Raw genomic sequence first — 15,626 nt, 5'->3', positions numbered from 1 at the left:
GGATGCAACGTTTGATGTTCTTTTCTATACAGTCCCTTAAAAGATGCTTCACTTCTCAGATTTTTTTTACTTTATGGCATGGATACCAACAATACCTAAAATTTGGTCAAAATTAGATGAAAACAAAAAAATCTAGAGGCATCCCTATTAGCCCTGGACAAAACAGATTCAACACCAATATCACAGTCCCCGCATAGGTCCTCGTGATCTATCACCGCATCGAGTGGAGCAACTACATAATATGTGAATTTGAAATCTATGTTGCATGCACGCCTTCATTTGAGTAACATGGACATTGAAGAGCAAGATTGAGAAACAAAAGGAGAAACGGACATCAACTTGGACTAAAACAGAAATAGATAGCTCAAATTGTACATGTGCTTTTTGGTCGCTCTTCCTCGTCTTCCATGTTTCCATAGGAAAGCGATTTGGTAGAAGGAACTAGAATGGGGAAGGACCTGGAATGAGAAGAAGACCAAATATAAGAATGCAAATATAAATGTGCCATGGACTAGAACATCCCTTCGCAATATTTCACTTTCTCAGGGTGGTTCCTAAACATTAGATAAGGGGTGCTTCCACACCAATCTTGTTCGTCCGATATGAATTCATTGGTTGTCATTGCATCGTAGCATGGGAAACATCTGTATCACTGGATATGTTCCCTGTACACATGCATATACGTAGGCATAGGTGTATTAGTGCTGCTAATCCAACTTTTGTGATGTCACTTGACATCATATACAACATGTAGCACCGACACTACTCTAATGTACTGGTTCTTAACTTGACATGTCATAGATAGTGGATTTTTTAGATAATTATCAAAGTACATTGTCTCTTACTTCTCTATTGCATTTAATCAGATTAAGGATTATATTTGCATCTTAATCTTGTGGCCTAGTGGTAGAAAGAAAGAAACAAGTGAATAATAGGAAGATAAGCCATAACAAATTAAATCATTAATTACACTGCAGCCAAACGAGCTAAGGGTCGTATATCCAGTAACTTATTCCCCGACTTCATAAACTCATCGATCTTATTTTTCATTGCCTCAACCTCTCCTTATCTCTTGAGCATCTCCATTGACACCTTCCTTCCATTAAGCCAACCCATCCTAGATGATGGAGTGGGACTTCTAGGTACTCTTTCCTCTCCATCACCACCATCTTCCTCACCATCGTCCATCTCGGAAGAAAAATGTTCCATGACTTCCCATGCATTGGAGGAGCGTCATCATTCCTCGATTTCCACTTGTCGTTGCTTTCCAACACATTCTAATAATGTTGAAGGCCAAATATTTATCCTACAACTTGGCCATTACCGTGTCGGATAATCTCATCCTACAACATACAAATGTTCAGAGTGTTGCAAATGTGATGTTGAAATACCTATACAGTATTTCCATGTGTGTACGTTGTTGTATTCATCTTGGAATTGATGTAATCCAGTTCACGTTGTTGTACAAATTGATCCTATCTCTTGTAAGTTATCGTAGGGATCAAGTCTCGCACAACTTGAACCGACCTCCGTAAATCTCTCCTGTTATATACCAATCCCTTGAGTTAGTAGGTCATGGAGTGCCTCACCCAAATAATTTCCTTCTCTGGAAAGCTTAGGTACCCCGCAGAGCAGAGGCACAAGGATGTTTGGTTACCTCGACGACACCACCGGAACGAGGTGGAGGTCCAGGAGCCGGATAAATCTGGCACAAAGAAGGTATCAAATCCGTTGCATGAAATTTGGATTTATCAAGATCCCTCTCCCGAGAGATCCTCGCTCAAGTCTCCCATATCACATTTTCTACACCACTTTGGAAGCTCCTTATAGTGATGCTTTCGTCTCAATCTCGTGCCTGAGAAATTCAACTTCGCACCTTGCTCGCAAATACAAAGAAGGGGAAGATGACGGCGACTGCATACTTCACCAAGATGAAAAGAATAGCAGATGAGATGGAAACCATCGGGAACAAGGTGGATGAAGATGATCTGATCTCACAAATCCTTGCGGGGCTGGACAACAACTATAATCCTTCTGTCTTCACCATCTCTGCAATGACTAGTCATGCAAATTAGTTGTCCTTGTCCCTTGGCAATTTGTACGGGAAACTTATTGTAGCAAAAGGGCACCCTGAAGCCTAAAATTAGGCGGGCAAATAATCTACCAATCATGCCAACAAAGGGGGGCGGGCGTCTACTGGGGTCCACACTGGAATAATGGCAGTGACTATGATGATCCTGATGGTGGTAGCAGTAGCAGCTACCAATCCAAAATGAAGCAAGGCAACAACGGTTCCTATCCTAGCGGTGGTCATCCTGGTGGTGGCTACCAGGGTGGGAGCGGCTATCATGTTGGAGGCGAATGTCAAGGCAACAACGGGGGTGATACTGAAGAGAAGTGCCAGATTTGTCGCAAAGAAGGCCACAAAGCGTACCACTACTAGAGAAGGATGATAACCTCTTTCTAACACCACCAGTAACCTTGAAGAAGACGACGGACACAGTGGCAAAATCCTATGTTGTGGATACTAATTGGTATGCCAACACCGGGGCAAGCAGCAACATCGCGGGTGAACAAAGATAGCTCATAATACATGATCAATACACAGGCAATGATCAAGTCCATGTGGTTAACGGAGCAGGTATGGAAATATCTAATGTTGGCTAAACACATTTTCCTATGCAGGATCATCCTTTATATCTCAAGAATGTCTTACATGTTTCATCCACATCCAAAATAATCTTATTTATAACCATAAACTTACCCAAGATAACCTCACTTACCTAGATTTTTGGCCAGAATTTATTTCTGTTAAAGATCAAGTGATGGGTGTCGGTGTCAAAACCGGCGGATCTCGGGTAGGGGGTCCCGAACTGTGCTTCTAGAATAGATGGTAATAGGAGGCGGGGGACACGATGTTTACCCAGGTTCGGGCCCTCTTGATGGAGGTAATACCCTACGTCCTGCTTGATTGTTCTTGATGATATGAGCATTACAAGAGTTAATCTACCACAAGATCGTAGAGGCTAAACCCTAGAAGCTAGCCTATGGTATGATTGTTGTATATATCTATCGACTAGCCTGGCCTTGGTTTATATAATGCACCAGAGGCCTAGGATAACAAGAGCCCTAGCCGAATACGCCAGTGGGGAGGAGTCCTTGTCTTGATCACCAAGTCTTGTGGAATCTTCCATGTATGCGGCAGTTGTCCGAACTGGCCCATGAGTATACGGCCATGGGGGTCCTCGGCCCAATCTAACAGATCAGGAGATGACGTGGTGAGTACCCCCTAGTCCAGGACACTGTCAGTAGCCCCCTGAACCGGTCTTCAAGTCAGGGACGCTCCTCGATTCTTCTGAACTGTTCTTCATCTTCGGTTGTCGGTCTTGAAAACTGGTTCAACAAATCTTCTCATCTTCGATCTTGAGGATCGCCGAAATGCATTCGACGAGTTTACACGTCGGGTATCCGAGGAGCCCCTTTAAGTTTCGGCCTTTATCAATGCCTTGTTATTTTTATGCCACACCTCGGGTTTGAAGTTGTTCCCTGGAGGCAGTGTCCTCTTGCGTCCGAGCTCTAACGCCGGACTATATTCGAGGTAGCTTTTGCAGCCGAGCACCAATGTCGAACTGCTTCCGAGTTCCAACACCAAATGTATCTGAGCTCCAACGCTGGACTGTGTCCAAGCTCCAACGCCGTACTATATCCAAGATGTCATAGATCATCTTGGTCCAAAAAAGTTGAAGGAGTTTAGCCGAGCTTAATGCCGGAAATGCCCTCTATGGAGCTAGCCGCTAGCACCCGAGCTTTATGTCGGACTACTTCCAAGGTGGTGCACCACCCCGACCGCGGGCTGATTTTTTGTGAATATTTTTAACCGGTGCAGTTTATTCTCTACCGATGTATATCCAGTAGCCCTCAAGGTGTGTATCAGTCTAAAACCCGAGATGCACCTGAAGGCAAGCATAAAACCGCTGTTCCCAGTAGCCCGTGAGACTCAGGTCGATGCGCGAAATCGGCCTGAGGATCAGCTCCTAGCTCGGCAGCATACATAGGAATAAAAACGCAGTGTAATATATTAGAGATAATAGTGATCGGCGAACAGGCCTCTGAGAGAGGGTCGTGAGAAGTCGCCGTGATATATTAGCTTGATGCCAGATAGGTCCAGATGGTACTTATTGTTGTCCGAAGACGCGCTTTCCCATAGTTCGATCAAGCCGAACACTGAGCCCTTTGAATTTTCTGCATTGAATAGGCAATGCAGTAGCCCCCGAGACATTGGTCGGGTGGCAACACCAGATCAGAGGATCGATGTGCCCCTTTAATATTTGTAAATAATGAGCGCAAAGCCCAATAGCCCCGAGCCTTAATGTGGGCACGGGTGGTCGAATTAAGGATCAATATCCAGAGTAAAATCACAGATTATGTGTAATGATTCTATGTATCCAAGTAATTTACATCATTATTTTGACTCCATTGCGACCGTTTATCAGTTGAAAGTGGCCCATCGTCGGCCTCTACCCCTTGGTAGATACTACGCAGGGTGTTTCCACAATAACAAAACAACCCTTAGCAGACGTCTCGGTGCCCGAAGGCGGTTGTGTTAGCGGAAATGAGGCAATCAAATATGCGGGATTTATAACTTTCGCTTAGTCATAGGAGCTTTAAACCGGGGAAGCTAGCTATGAACCCCGGTTAGTGTTCGGCGACATCCGAGGTCCAGCCGTAAACACTTCGGCCAATATTATGAATGGCCCCTCATTTAACATAGTCATCGGATCGCTGACCAGTTTACGCCTATTGTGACAGTCAGTTTTCGACTTTCTCCACTGAGATGCTTAACCATGCGAGCTGGAAGCACAATCGCAGTGGTTCTCCCTTTGCACACCTAGCCGAACAAAGCGGAATGTAGGAGGTAAGCACAGGAGCCGGGCAACCCAACTATTGACCGAAGACACAATTTGAAACCGATGCATATATGGCAATATTCGAGAGTGTTTTTGCCGAATCTCTAAAGGTGTCCGGCGTTGCACTGCGAGACTTGTGCTGAAAGCACACTAATAGTTTGAAAGTGCCATAAGCTTGGAAAACCAAAAAACGTCAGTAAAAACTTGACGTCCGAACAAGATGAAGTGTCTGGTGCCAATCCGAAAATTGGACTGTAGAAAAAAGTGTTTCTGTCATGCTTTAACATGACACATCCTATCTCAAGACTTCAAGCGGGTTAGCCTACGGCTTCAACCTCCTATCCCGAAGACGGAGTACTTCTCATTAGGCCAGTTTGGCAAACTAAACTCTAGCGGCTTTGAGAGAGAAATTAGGCTCCCCGACTAGTGACCACACACTCGTGTCGAAAAAAGGAGTGATAAATAATAATAATAATAATAATAATAATAAAACTTTGCAATGACTAAGAAGAAGAACACTTATTATAAAACGACTCATATAAATTTAAGATCCCCCAAGTGACTTGGGTAAAAGAATTTTATGTATAATGATTCTATGTATCAAAGTACTTATATCATATCTGTGTTCACCCGAACTTTAAACGCGTCTTAACCGACCGTCGGCTTCTCCCTCTTCGGTCAAGGGCCGAAGAGTGTTATGTACTCCACATGTCGAGAATATCGATGGTGTTTCCAATGACTAGGCAATCAGGCCATAAGGCTGTAACAGACAAAGCGCGCTCAGGGAACTTATACTATATTACTGACGAAGTGTAAGAAGCATCTTTGAAGAAAATAGTACCCCCACCGATACCTTTCTTCAATTGCTCATTGCTACTATGAGACTTGTGCAATAGATTTTTTGTACTCATGAGTTCCGTTGTGTGCCGACCATAATTGAAAACAATAAGAGCGCTAGCTTTCAGCTTCACCTAGCCCGAGGTCCGTCTCGGATGACCCGATCGTGACAATCGCAGAGGTGCTCCCTTTACTCCCTAGCCGAACAATCGGGAACGTAGGGGTAAATACAGGAGCGAGGCAACCCAGCTTGCAAATCGCTTAAGTCAACATGGTGCATATTGTGGCGTAATACATGAACAAGGAACGAAGCCGTACAAGTGCAATCATTTGCAAGAGGAAAGTCTTCATAAAGGAAGCCCCCAAGTAAATGGGGTGTTTGAATTTGTGTGTCACAAACAAAGTTTTGACAAGGAAATTTTTTACAAGCAACTTTTTCCCAAAAAAGTATAATGCTTGGTCGAACCGAACACAAGTTAAAAATTTAAAACTTTGAGCATGAAGGCAACTTAGCTGGTTAATCTGTTTGGTATTGATGACGTGATCCGAGCTTGATGTGGGACAAGGTTCCATCCCCCAAGCCGGTCCCGAGGTGGCGGAGCAAAGAGCTCGGCACTCCAAAGTGGTGACATAGCACGGTCAATGCAGGCTGGAAGAGTGATGCCGAAGTCCCCGGCATGGGGTAATGAAGTGTTGATGAAGCCCCCCGTCCAGCCGAGGTGACGTGGTATGTAAGTATGTCGAGTTGACGATACTGCCCAATCCAGATCATTTTCCTGTGCACAAAAAATAGTGCAAACCGGAGATAATAGTAATAATAATATTTTTTTAAAAAAAATCATTGCATAATGAATAATTTATGCAAAGTGAGTAATAAAAGAAATATGACCTGGCGCCGAAGTCAATGTCGATGCAGGGCGTCGGCGTGATGCGGTAAAGGCGTGGCAAAGCCTGAATTCATAGGTCGGTCCGAGTTCCGGATGCGGCGTTCGCCGGACTATGTACGGAAACTGACCGAACCACCGTGCGACCGTCGTTAATGCCGTGGCCACCATTTGATAGACCTGTGTACATATGATGGACAAACCGGAGTAATAATTCCTTGGGAAAAATAAACCCAAACAAGCAAAAAAATACTAGGATTAATAGCACATGGTTTATTTGTTGTAGCAATCCGAAGAAAGGTGATTCCCAAAATTGGGACTCGATCCGCACACCCATTGCCTGATGGGCAATAAAGCGACGGCATGACGATGCTGGCAAAGGTTGGCTTGCCGAGGCAAAGCCCTCGGTCGAGCTAACGTGACGGAGCTGGTCGGCTAGTGACGCCGAAGTCTCCTGAGTAGGTTGATGAAGAGATGGCGAAGCCCCCGGTCCAGCCGAGATGTCGAAGCCTCGATGTCAGCCGATGAATCGAAGTAGGTCGGCATGATGGACACCGGCTTGAAGAAGCAACAGTACGGCCCTGCCGATGCAGGTCGTGACGTGGTCAATGCCGGCTTGATGAAGTGACCGTGCGGCGATGTCGGTGTGCTTGCTCCGTGTAATCCGTGGGGAGGCGATGTTGGTGATGATTTATCCTTCGTGATGCAAACTCTTGTTCAGCTTGCCGAGATGATGATCCGAAGAAGTTGAGCTTGGCTCAACAAAGTGATGACGTGTCTAGCGCAGGTCGACAGGCTTGGAGCAATATTGCTGGACTGGTTTGACACCAGCATGATGATGAAGATGACCTCAGGGAAGGCTTAAAATTTTACGGGCACGTGTTTAAAAACGACGCACAATACCCTAGAAGAGAATTCCTCTAAAAAGGTTGTCCAATATCACGTTCATAAAGAAACATGAATTCGGGTCGGATCCGTATTCACGCAGAAAATAGGTCCGAAAATTGGTCCACTCATCGGAAGGTTCCCAGAGTTTGAACCGTCGGATTGAGCTGAAATTTGGAGGGGTGGTAGATATGGGAATTCCGTAGTAGATGAACGGGTGGATCTTCCAAAGGACCTTCGAGCTGGGCTCTGGAGACCACGCCCTAAACTCGTCCTGATTCCCGTCCAGATTTGACAGGGCTCCGGTATATCGTAGATTGTTGGAGATTCCTCCATTGGAACTCGACGAAATTTTGCATGGCTGTTGTAGACGTATTTCCGCACTATTTCACCAAAGCAATCATCAAACCGACGCTCAAGGAGGCAGTGACGGCGGATACGAGTTCGCTGTCCAGAAAAACAGCACGGTCGCCCGAGGGCAATGTTGACGTTGAGCCCCCGGGCTCCCTGGATGATTCCTCCATGATCTTGATAGAGATCGGAGTTGATGTTGATGAAGTCCCTCATCCGAACATGACGATCGGAGGTAGGACACAGTCCTCGGTCCAGCCAAGGTGACCGGCCGAGCCGGTGACGAAGAAGCCGGTGTCGCAGTTGACCTGCGGGCGAGCCATTGATCCTTTTGCCGATCACACAGCGGAACTCTCAATGAAAGCACCAATGTCGCTGTCAAAACCGGCGGATCTCGGGTAGGGAATCCCGAACTGTGCGTCTAGGATCGATGATAACAGGAAGCGGGGGACACGATGTTTACCCAAGTTTGGGCCCTCTTGATGGAGGTAATACCCTACGTCCTGCTTGATTGTTCTTGATGATATGAGCATTACAAGAGTTAATCTACCACAAGATCGTAGAGGCTAAACCCTAGAAGCTAGCCTATGATATGATTGTTGTATATATCTATCGACTAGGATTGCCTCGGTTTATATAATACACCAGAGGCCTAGGATAACAAGAGCCCTAGCCGAATACGCCGGTGGGGAGGAGTCCTTGTCTTGATCACCAAGTCTTGTGGAATCTTCCATGTATGCGGCAGCTGTCCGAACTGGCCCATGAGTATACGGCCATGGGGGTCCTCGGCCCAATCTAATAGTTCGGGAGATGACGTGGTGAGTACCCCCTAGTCCAGGACACCGTCAATGGGGAAGGTGTTGCTACACGCTCAGAGTAGGGGGTGGACTATATCCCCTATAATGTAATCCGTCTGTTCATGGGCGGCAAGCTCTTTAAGCAAGCAAACCATCTTCCTCTCGGTGGTGGCATAGGCGTCTAGGGCATCCCTCGTATATGGTGGTAGACAAAGTTCTTAGAGAAAACGGTCTCCCAGTCTTCAATAAAAGTTAGGAGTCAGTTTGTGATGCCTGTAAAAAGGCAAAGAGTCATCAGTTCCCTTATACTATTTCAACTAGTGTTTATTGTACTCTATGATATGGAAATTATATTGCCTGATAAAGGTTAAAATATTTATCTGGCGTAAGCTACATGGCACTCTGCCATGTCGTGTTACGCTTGCAAATAGACATATGAAAATCTCGCCCATTTGTCCTTCATGCTCAGTTGGTCTAGAAGATACGAAAGCACCTGCTATTTCTCTGCAACAAAGCAAGGGAGGTTTGGAAAAGGTTAGGGATGGATGATATTATTGATAAAGCCTATGAAGTTGATGGTGCTGGTGAGGCGGTGTTGGAGTATTTACTTCTTCTGCCAGAACAAGAATTGTGTATTATGAATCATCAGAATGTGTGTGAAATGATTGGCATCTCAGCCTGGTATTTGTGGTTGGAAAGAAGAAAATTGGTGCACAAGAAGACAACTCAGAATGAGTGCCACATATCTACAAGGATACTAGCTCCTACGGCCAACTTTGTTACTGCTGTTGGGTAACGTAGTAATTTCAAAATTTTCCTACGCACACGCAAGATCATGGTGATGCATAGCAACGAGAGGGGAGAGTGTTGTCTACGTACCCTCGTAGACCGGCAACGGAAGCGTTGACACAACGTAGAGGAAGTAGTCGTACGTCTTCCCGATCCGACCGATCCAAGTACCGAACGTACGGCACCTCCGAGTTCTGCACACGTTCAACTCGGTGACGTCCCTCGAGCTCCGATCCAGCAAAACATTGAGGGAGAGTTTTGTCAGCACGACGGCATGATGGCGGTGATGATGTTCTACCGACGCAGGGCTTCACCTAAGCAACGCTACGATATGACCGAGGTGGAATATGGTGGAAGGGGGCACCGCACACGGCTAAGGAACGATCACGAGGATCAACTTGTGTGTCATGGGGGTGCCCCCTTGCCTCAGTATATAAAGGAGGGAGAGGGGGAGGTGCGGCCGACCCTATGGGTGCGCCTGGAGGAGTCCTACTCCAACCGGGAGTAGGACTCCCCCCTCTTGCCTTGTTGGAAAAGGAAGGAGGAAGGGAGAAAGAGGAAAGGGGGGCGCCGCCCCCTTCCTTGTCCTATTCGGACTAGGGGGAGGGGGCGCGCGGCCTGCCCTGGCCGGCCCTCCTCTTCTCCCTTATGGCCCGTGTAGGCCCAATAACCCCCCCCCCCCCGGGGGGGGGTCCGGTAACCCCCCGGTACTCCGGTAAAATCCCGATTTCACCCGGAACATTTCCGATATCCAAATATAGGCTTCCAATATATCAATCTTTATGTCTCGACCATTTCGAGAATCCTCGTCATGTCCGTGATCACATCCGGGACTCCGAACAACCTTCGGTACATCAAAACACAAAAACCCTAATTACGATCGTCACCGAACTTTAAGCGTGCGGACCCTACGGGTTTGAGAACTATGTAGACATGACCGAGACACGTCTCCGGTCAATAACCAATAGCGGAACTTGGATGCTCATATTGGCTCCTACATATTCTACGAAGATCTTTATCGGTCAGATCGCATAACAACATACGTTGTTCCCTTTGTCATCGGTATGTTACTTGCCCGAGATTCGATCGTCGGTATCTCAATACCTAGTTCAATCTCTTTACTGGCAAGTCTCTTTACTCGTTCCTTAATACATCATTCTGCAACTAACTCATTTAGTTGTAATGCTTGCAAGGCTTAAGTGATGTGCATTACCGAGAGGGCCCAGAGATACCTCTCCGACAATCGGAGTGACAAAACCTAATCTCGAAATACGCCAACCCAACATGTACCTTTGGAGACACCTGTAGAGCACCTTTATAATCACCCAGTTACGTTGTGACGTTTGGTAGCACACAAATGTTCCTCCGATAAACGGGAGTTGCATAATCTCATAGTCATAGGAACATGTATAAGTCATGAAGAAAGCAATAGCAACAAACTAAATGATCAAGTGCTATGCTAACGGAATGGGTCAAGTCAATCACATCATTCTCTAATGATGTGATCCCGTTAATCAAATGACAACTCATGTCTATGGCTAGGAAACTTAACCATCTTTGATTCAACGAGCTAGTCAAGTAGAGGCATACTAGTGACATATTGTTTGTCTATATATTCACACATGTATTATGTTTCCGGTTAATACAATTCTAGCATGAATAATAAACATTTATCATGATATAAGGAAATAAATAATAACTTTATTATTGCCTCTAGGGCATATTTCCTTCAGTCTCCCACTTGCACTAGAGTCAATAATCTAGTTCACATCGCCATGTGATTTAATACCAATAGTTCACATCACCATGTGATTAACACCCATAGTTCATATCGACATGTGACCAACACCCAAAGGCTTTACTAGAGTCAATAATCTAGTTCACATCGTTATGTGATTAACACCCAAAGAGTACTAAGGTGTGATCATGTTTTGCTTGTGAGAGAAGTTTAGTCAACGGGCCTGTCAAATTCAGATCCGTAAGTATTTTTCAATTTTCTATGTCAATAATGCTCTGCACGGAGCTACTCTAGCTAATTGCTCCAACTTTCAATATGTATCCATATTAAGACTTTGAGTCATCTGGATCAGTGTCAAAACTTGCATCGACGTAACCCTTTACGAGAAACCTTTTGTCACCTCCATAATCGAGAAACATATCCTTATTCCACTAAGGATAATTTTGACCAATGTCCAGTGATCTACTCCTAGATCACTATTGTACTCCCTTGCCAAACTCAGGGTAGGGTATACAATAGGTCTGGTACACAGCATGGCATACTTTATAGAACCTATGGCTGAGGCATAGGGAATGACTTTCATTCTCTCTCTATCATCTGCCGTGGTCGGGTTTTGAGTCTTACTCAACTTCACACCTTGTAACACAGGCAAGAACTCCTTCTTTGACTGTTCCATTTTGAACTACTTTAAAATCTTGTCAAGGTATGTACTCATTGAAAAAACTTATCAAGCGTATTGATCTATCTCTATAGATCTTGATGCTCAATATGTAAGCAGCTTCACCGAGGTCTTTCTTTGAAAAACTCCTTTCAAACATTCCTTTATGCTTTGCAGAATAATTCTACATTATCTCTGATCAACAATATGTCATTCACATATACTTATCAGAAATGCTGTAGTGCTCCCACTCACTTTCTTGTAAATACAGGCTTCACCGCAAGTCTGTATAAAACTATATGCTTTGATCAACTTATCAAAGCGTATATTCCAACTCCGAGATGCTTGCACCAGTCCATAGATGGATCGCTGGAGCTTGCATATTTTGTTAGTACCTTTAGGATTGACAAAACCTCCTGGTTGCATCATATACAACTCTTCTTTAATAAATCCATTAAGGAATGCAGTTTTGTTTATCCATTTGCCAGATTTCATAAAATGCGGCAATTGCTAACATGATTCGGACAGACTTAAGCATAGATACGAGTGAGAAACTCTCATCGTAGTCAACACCTTGAACTTGTCGAAAACCTTTTTGCGACAATTCTAGCTTTGTAGATAGTAACACTACTATTAGCGTCCGTCTTCCTCTTGAAGATCCATTTAATCTCAATGGCTCGCCGATCAATGGGCAAGTCAATTAAAGTCCATACTTTGTTCTCATACATGGATCTCATCTCATATTTCATGGCCTCAAGCCATTTCGCGGAATCTGGGCCCATCATCGCTTCCTCATAGTTCGTAGGCTCGTCATGGTCAAGTAACATGACCTCCAGAACAGGATTACCGTACCACTCTGGTGCGGATCTCACTCTGGTTTACCTACGAGGTTCGGTAGCAACTTGATCTGAAGTTACATGATCATCATCATTAGCTTCCTCACTAATTGGTGTAGTAGTCACATGAATATATTTATGTGATGAACTACTTTCCAATAAGGGAGCAGGTACATTTACCTCATCAAGTTCTACTTTCCTCCCACTCACTTCTTTCGAGAGAAACTCCTTCTCTAGAAAGGATCCATTCTCAGCAACGAATATCTTGCCTTCGGATCTGTGACAGAAGGTGTACCCAACATTTTCTTTTGGGTATCCTATGAAGACGCACTTCTCCGATTTGGGTTTGAGCTTATCAGGTTGAAACTTTTTCACATAAGCATTGCAACCTCAAACTTTAAGAAACAACAGCTTAGGTTTCTTGCCAAACCATAGTTCATACGGTGTCGTCTCAACAGATTTAGATGGTGCCCTATTTAATGTGAATGTAGCTGTCTCTAATGCATAACCCCAAAACGATAGCGGTAAATTAGTAAGAGACGTCATAGATCGCATCATATCTAATAAAGCACGGTTATGACGTTCAGACACACCATTACACTGTGGTGTTCCAGGTGGCCTGAGTAATGAAACTATTTCACATTGTTTTAACTGAAGGCCAAACTCGTAACTCGAATATTTTACTTCTGCGATCATATCGTAGAAACTTTTATTTTGTTACGATGATTCTCCACTTCACTCTGAAATTCTTTGAACTTTTCAAATGTTTCAGATTTGTGTTTCATCAAGTAGATATACTCATATCTGCTCAAATCATCTGTGAAGATCAGAAAATAACGATACTTGCTGTGAGCCTTAACACTCATCGGACCACATACATCAGTATGTATTATTTCCAATAAGTCAGTTGCTCGCTCCATTGTTCCGGAGAACGGAGTCTTAGTCATCTTGCCCATGAGGCATGGTTCGCAAGCATCAAGTGATTCCAAAAGTCCATCGGCATGGAGTTTCTTCATGCGCTTTACACCAATATGATCTAAATGGCAGTGCCACAAATAAGTTGCACTATCATTATTAACTTTGCATCTTTTGGTTTCAATATTATGAATATGTGTATCACTACGATCGAGATCCAACGAACCATTTTCATTGGGTGTGTAACCATATAAGGTTTTATTCATGTAAACAGAACAACAATTTATTCTCTTACTTAAATGAATAACCGTATTGCAATAAACATGATCAAATCATATTCATGCTCAACGCAAACACCAAATAACACTTATTTAGGTTCAACACTAATCCCGAAAGTATAGGGAGTGTGCGATGATGATCATATCAATCTTGGAAACACTTCCAACACACATCGTCACTTCACCCTTAACTAGTCTCTGTTCATTCTACAACTCCCGTTTCGAGTTACTATTCTTAGCAACTGAACCAGTATCAAATACCGAGGGGTTGCTATAAACACTAGTAAAGTACACATCAATAACCTGTATATCAAATATACCCTTGTTCACTTTGCCATCTTTCTTATCCACTAGACATCCAGGGCATTTCCGCTTCCAATGACCAGTCCGTTTGCAGTAGAAGCACTTAGTCTCAGGCTTAGGACCAGACTTGGGCTTCTTCACTTGAGCAGCAACTTTCTTGCCGTTCTTCTTGAAGTTCCCTTTCTTCCCTTTGCCCTTTCCTTGAAACTAGTGGTCTTGTCTACCATCAACACTTGATATTTTCTTGATTTCTACCTTCGTTGATTTCAGCATTACGAAGAGCTTGGGAATCGTTTCCGTTATCCCTTGCATATCATAGTTCATCACGAAGTTCTACTAACTTGATGATGGTGACTAGAGAATTCTGTCAATCACTATCTTATCTGGAAGATTAACTCCCACTTGATTTAAGTGATTGTAGTACCCAGACAATCTAAGCACATGCTCACTGCTTGAGCTATTCTCCTCCATCTTTTAGCTATAGAACTTGTTGGAGACTTCATATCTCTCAACTCGGGTATTTGCTTGAAATATTAACTTCAACTCCTGGAACATCTCATATGGTCCATGACATTCAAAATGTCTTTGAAGTCCCGATTCTAAGCTGTTAAAGCATGGTGCACTAAACTATCAAGTAGTTATCATATTTGAGCTAGCCAAATGTTCATAACATCTGCATTTGCTCCTGCAATAGGTTTGTCACCTAGCGGTGCAGCAAAGACATAATTCTTCTGTGCAGCAATGAGGATAAACCTCAGATCACGGATCCAATCCACATCATTGCTACTAACATCTTTCAACTTAGTTTTCTCTAGGAACATATCAAAAATAAAACAGGGGAGCTAAACACGAGCTATTGATCTACAACATAGATATGCTAATACTACCAGGACTAAGTTCATGATAAATTAAAATTCAATTAATCATATTACTTAAGAACTCCCACTTAGGTAGACATCCCTCTAATCCTCTAAGTGATCACGTGATCCAAATCAACTAAACCATGTCTGATCATCACATGAGATGGAGTAGTTTCAATGGTGAACATCACTATGTTGATCATATCTACTATATGATTCACGCTCAACCTTTCAGTCTCAGTGTTCCGAGGCCATATCTGTTATATGCTAGGCTCATCAAGTTTAACCTGAGTATTCCGTGTGTGCAACTGTTTTGCACCCGTTGTATTTGAACGTAGAGCCTATCACACCCGATCATCACGTGGTGTCTCAGCACGAAGAACTTTCGCAACGGTGCATACTCAGGGAGAACACTTGTACCTTGATAATTAGTGAGAGATCATCTTATAAAGCTACCATCGAACTAAGCAAAATAAGATGTATAAAAGAAAACATCACATGCAATCAAAATATGTGACATGATATGGCCATCATCATCTTGTGCCTTTGATCTCCATCTCCAAAGCATCGTAATGATCTCCATCGTCA

The 15,626-nt window shown here is 43.9% G+C and overlaps 1 pseudogene; it reads left to right on the top strand.

Annotated features, from left to right (window-relative positions):
* The first annotated feature begins 1,970 nt into the window (after positions 1 to 1,970).
* LOC125517766 (small nucleolar RNA Z247) lies at positions 1,971 to 2,045 on the top strand (annotated as a pseudogene).
* The last annotated feature ends 13,581 nt before the right edge of the window (positions 2,046 to 15,626 follow it).

This window comes from Triticum urartu, chromosome 6A (genome assembly GCF_056163025.1).
Source record: "Triticum urartu cultivar PI428250 chromosome 6A, HENAU_Tu73, whole genome shotgun sequence".
Taxonomy (NCBI): Eukaryota; Viridiplantae; Streptophyta; class Magnoliopsida; order Poales; family Poaceae; genus Triticum; species Triticum urartu.
Note: the sequence above shows the minus strand (reverse complement) of the source record. Positions and strands in the feature narration are given on the sequence as shown.